Source organism: Suncus etruscus, chromosome 5 (genome assembly GCF_024139225.1).
Source record: "Suncus etruscus isolate mSunEtr1 chromosome 5, mSunEtr1.pri.cur, whole genome shotgun sequence".
In the NCBI taxonomy this organism is placed as follows: domain Eukaryota; kingdom Metazoa; phylum Chordata; class Mammalia; order Eulipotyphla; family Soricidae; genus Suncus; species Suncus etruscus.
This window is the reverse complement of record NC_064852.1, coordinates 81,059,467-81,065,106: the sequence shown is the minus strand read 5'-3', so window position 1 is coordinate 81,065,106 and position 5,640 is coordinate 81,059,467. Positions and strand designations below refer to the sequence as shown.

The following is a 5,640-nucleotide window of genomic DNA, read 5'->3' as shown; positions in this document are numbered from 1 at the left end:
TATGACTAACAAGGCATAGACTAACAAAAAAAGAATACAGAGATGGAAATAACAAATTAATAGTAAATAGAAAAATACATGAACAGTAAATGGAAAGTACAAACATTTTGGGACTAGAGAGACAGTATAGGAGGTTGAATGTTTACCTTGCACAGGTCTCATCTGTATTTGATTCTTGGCACCCAATATTATTTCCCTAACACCACCATGAGAGATCCCACCACCAGGTATGGCCCAAATGCAAGAAGAAAGAAATAGAAAGTAAAAATGTCATTTTACACTTATTCAGATGATTTAGTCAAATAAAAGAGCTATTTATTGTAGACTCTTAATGAAAATATACAGATCATTATGGCAAGATCTTAGCACTTTTTTTTTTTTTTTTTTTTTTGGTTTTTGGGCCACACCCGGTGACGCTCAGGGGTTACTCCTGGCTATGCGCTCAGAAGTCGCTCCTGGCTTGGGGGACCATATGGGACGCCGGGGGATCGAACCGCGGTCCGTCTCCTAGGCTAGCGCAGGTAAGGCAGGCACCTTACCTCGAGCGCCACCGCCCGGCCCGATCTTAGCACTTTTATATCATAAAGTCATTGAAAAACTTTTTTGTGTGTCAAATGAATAACAGCTGTCAGAGTTAGAATCACACATAAGAAGGCAAATTTACACATATAAAATATATAAAATAACACTTTTTAGGTATTGCACATCAGACAGAAGATAAAAGTAACAGTGAATTAAATGGGAATTTATTAAAAGGGAAGTCCTTATTCACTTTTAGTGGGAATGTAATATGGTTCTGCCACTGAAGAAAACAGTATGGATACTTCTCAGAAATTGAAACTAGGGTTTCAATATAATCCCATCATTTCCCTTCTTAGCATGTATTCCCAAAATACAAAATCGTAAGTTCAAAAAAGATTATACATACCTAAGTTTATTATATCATTATATTATATCATTACATTATAGACTATCTATAGTATCCAAAATCTAAAAGATACCTAAGTTCTCAACAACTGAGAGAAAAAAAGAAATTGTGGTATATGACAAATGAAATACTACTCAGTTCTTCAAAAATAAGTATTTCACTTCAAAAACATGAATGAAACTAAAGGTGTCATATTCAAAGTACAACAGGAGAAAGACAAAGGCCAGATGATGTTAATTATATGTAGAATATGAGAAACAAAGCAACATAATCGGCAATAGTCAAACAAAACAAACCCTAAGACTTCCAACAAAACTCACTTTACCAGTTGTGTGGTGTTAAGTATGGGAAGGGAGGTTGGAGAGGCAAAGACAGTGGTGGAGGGATAATGACACTTCACTGGTATAAACCATATAATAATAATAATATATGACTAAACTATAAATATCAACGTTATTTTAAACCACATTACTTCAAGTTAAAAAAAATTTCCACATTGGAATAAAGAAAACCAGATAAACCTTGTGACTCTTCCGCAACGAAAAGTTTAAGTGATTTTTTAGGAGAGGAAAGCCAATGCAAAGTTCATATTTTTCCTGGAATTCAAGAGATGAAAGAGTTTTGAAAGTCCTAGAGTTCACAGAATACCAGAGATCACAGAACTACAAAGCAGAGCAAAGAGATCTCCAGAAATCCAGTGTTCCACTTTAGCATACTTGAGTGCTGACTGGCACAATCATGTGAGGAAGTTGTCTAATGTAAGGATTAAACAACTCAAAAGAAACAGGGAAAGATAACTGGAATTCACATAGGACTAGAAAGAGTACTTATTTCAATACAGAAAAATGTTAAAACTTTATACATGACATGGCATCCAGGAGATTATACAGTAAGTTATTGCTATCAGTAATCAGGAAAAATTAGCTTTATAGTAAATTTTCTTTAGTTCCACCTAGAAAAATAGGTTTTGAATAAAACCAATGAAGCTATTGGAGCTTCGAAAGTATACATAAAAATATCTATACTTATAATTCTGATAGAGTAAATTTATAAATTTAATCCAAAAACATTTAGATTTTCAAAGAAAGAAAAATATAACACGTGTACTGTATGGTGAAAAGAAAGACAAACAATAGAGGACTGGTGTGATAGTACAGTGGGTAGGGTACTTGCCTTGTATGTACCAAGGTTCTATCACTAGAAACCCATATACACCGTCTTTCAAGCTCACCAAGATTAAGCGCTGAGTACCACCAAGTGTGGGTAGCCCTCCAAAATACAAGAGCAAAAAAACAGAAGTAAAATGACAATAAAGAGATTCAGAAATAACACATATGAAACTATTAATCAGGAATAGTAAGTAAAAATGGTGGTTTTTTTTAATTTTTTAAAAAATTTTAAATTTTTTAAAATTGTATATTTTCAAGGAGATAGCTGAAATCATAAGAGCCATCGAAGGATTATTGAAATAAAGAGCATCAAATCATCTTTTTTTCTGTGCTGCTTTTGGGCAGCCACATCAGCAATGCTCAAGGTTTAAGCCAAGTTCTGTTTTCAGGAATTACAACTGGCAGTACTCAAGGGGTACAAAGGATCAAGTGCAGGCCATCTACATGCAAGCAAGTACCCAAACCTCTGTACTAATGTCCTAGTCCCCAAATCACATAACTAAAAGAAAAATCATGCAATATCTTACAAACATTTTACTGGGTACAGTTAACAGAAAATTTAATGTTAAAGGAAAGTTAATAAATTAGAGTACATTATAAATTAATATATTTAACAGTGAAACATATTTCAAAGATAAGGGAATAAACAAACCAACATCAGGAAGTTGTGGGATAATTTTAAATTGTATGTAACTTTAACTGGACCATGGAAAGGGAAGGGCAGAAAAAAAAATATGAAGTATAATGACCATTTTTCTTCTTTTTAAAGTTATAGGATTAATATATTCAAAAAGTTCTATAAAAGTGCAGCGACAAGCTCTCCGCCAAGACAACCGCCTCTCCGGACCGCCATCATGGACAGCAGCCGAGTGCAGCCCATCAAGTTAGCCCGGGTGGTCCCCAAGGTGCTAGGCAGAACTGGATCGCAGAGGCAGTGCACCCAGGTGCACATGGAATTCATGGACGACATGAGCCGCTCCATTATCCGCAAAGTGAAAGGCCCATCCGAGAATCCGTGATGTGCTGACCCTGCTGGAATTCGAGGGAGAGGCCAGGCAGGTGCGCTCAGCTGGAGCCAGGTCCCAGATGTTTTGCCTTAATGTTTTGTGCTTCCGTTGATGACCAGTCGTGTTAATAAACTATTTCTACCACCAAAAAAAAAAAAAAAAAGTGCAGAGACAAAAACATGAATAAAACTACACCGGTATGAAGCATTAAGTGAAATGGCTTGAAATATGCAATAAAGAAAAATTCTTGTAAATCACACAATGTATACATTAAAAAGAGAAAAACTGAAACAGATATAGAGATGAAAACTATAATTTAGTATAATATATGTTAAGAATATATGTAAAGTTCTTTTAGAACTTCAAAGAAACAAAAGAAGATATGCATCAATATAAAATTCTATTTCCAGTAAAAATGTCTTTTAAAAATTACATGGAGGGCCCGGAGAGATAGCACAGCGGTGTTTGCCTTGCAAGCAGCTGATCCAGGACCAAAGGTGGTTGGTTCGAATCCCGGTGTCCCCCGTGCCTGCCAGGAGCTATTTTCTGAGCAGACAGTCAGGAGTAACCCCTGAGCACTGCCGAGTGTGGCCCAAAAACCAAAAAAAAAAAAAAAACAAAAAACAAAAAAAACAAAAACATGGAAAATAAGGTATTTTTTCAGGCATTCAAAAGAATTAATTAATTGTAACCCTCTATTACAAAAACTACTGGGGAAAAACCTTCAGGCACAACAATGATGACACAAATTGAAAATGTGGCATCACACAAAGGAATGAAGAACACCAAAATGGATTTTAGATGGTAATAAAATATTATGTTTCTCATTTATTTAATTTTTAAAGGTAATTCAGTGCAAAGAAAAAATTATAAAGTATTCATGATTTCATCACATATATGATGAGAACCAAATATATAGCAATAGTGTCACAAAACATAGAAAGAAAGTGAGGGAAAATGTTAGTAAAGGAAAACTGTAATAAATTCAAAATGTATATGATATATTCTAAAAAATTTTTTAAATAAATAAAATAAAAACACTTAATAAATACATCAAATTGATCAAGTTCTACTTTATGAATGAATAAGCATAATGAACAATAATATATACAAAAAAACACACTAGAGGAAAAATTCTCAATCCAAAAGAAGAGAGAAAATAAAGAAAGAAGGAAATTTAAGACTTGACAGCTAAAAATGGCTACATGAGACTGCTAAGGAAACATTGCAACTTTTTCCATTTATTTTTTATATTTTAATTTTTTTTTAATATAATTTTTATTTTGATCATAGTGGCTTACATATTGTTGACAATAATATTTTAGGTACATATTTACATAAAATCAGGGGAGATTCCCATCACCAATTTGTCCTCCCTACACCTCCGTTTTCGTCCTACCTCCCATATCCTCTTCCCTCACCCCTGGGGCTGCTAGAATATGTGGTCCCCTCTGTACCTAGCCTACTACTTAGTAGTTTTGCACCTGTTTGGTCTGGGTGCCTCCCTTATTTCCCCCTCTAACTGGGAGGCAGGATTAGCTAGTTCAAGTTGTGTAGTTTTGTTTGAAGAAGAGAAAAGTAATAAACTGAGGTAAAAGTCTAATACGCCAAAAATGGGCAGAATCCTTCTAGAGACTCTCATCATCGGTTTGAGAAACGAAGGAGAAAAAGAAGGTGAAACACTCCACCAGTACAAAAAGAAGTGTCAAATATCCAGTGAGGACTCCAACAATACCGATAAGCACCACAAAAAAAAGCCATAGTCTTGAGATAAGAAACATGGCAGAGCACATATAGAAAGAAAAGAAAAGATAAAAAAAATAAATACAAATGGGGGCAACAACTTCAGTAACCACACCAAAACAAAGAAATCGACCAAAAATAGATAGGTAAATAAAAAAAATAATAATAAATAAAGATAAAAATAATATATAAAAAATAAACAATATTTTGTGCTTTTTGCTTTTTTTTCCCTTCCTGCCCTGGCACAGTAAATATTGGGGTCATTCGAAAAGGAATTCAGTAGGCCAAAGAGATATGGTATTTCTCCACCCTTGGAGTATATTGTCATAGGATTAACTATAGACTCTGTTCAGGATCATTTACTCTCCTGGTGGTGCTTTCGTGGTGTTTGGAAGACTTCTGCTCTGTCCTGGGTGATAAAATCAGATCTCTTTATCTAGAGATCTCAGTACATGCACAGGTCCAGGAGTGGGACTTATGATGAAGTCAGTCTTTGTGGTTCTAGAAGTTCTGTTCCCTCAGTGTCATTTTAATCCATCTTCTGTGGTTGGTGGTCTTGGTCTTTGCATTGAACCTAGGATGGCACCTAGGATAGCGTCTTTCTTTGTGTTTCCAGAAGCCCCATTCCATTGCAATTGTCTCTGCCAGAACTTTGGAACTGGGGATCATGGTTATTGTGCAGGTCGTAGTTCAAACCCTAGACTAGGGCTTTTTTATTGGTCCCAACAGTCTGGTCATGGTTCTAGCAGCCAGTCATCTGTAAATCGCGATCTTGGCTTTTGGACCTACCAAA

At 35.2% G+C, this 5,640-nt stretch overlaps 1 pseudogene; it reads left to right on the top strand.

Moving 5' to 3' along the window:
* Positions 1 to 2,951: 2,951 nt before the first annotated feature.
* On the top strand, positions 2,952 to 3,216 carry LOC126008615 (40S ribosomal protein S28-like; annotated as a pseudogene).
* The last annotated feature ends 2,424 nt before the right edge of the window (positions 3,217 to 5,640 follow it).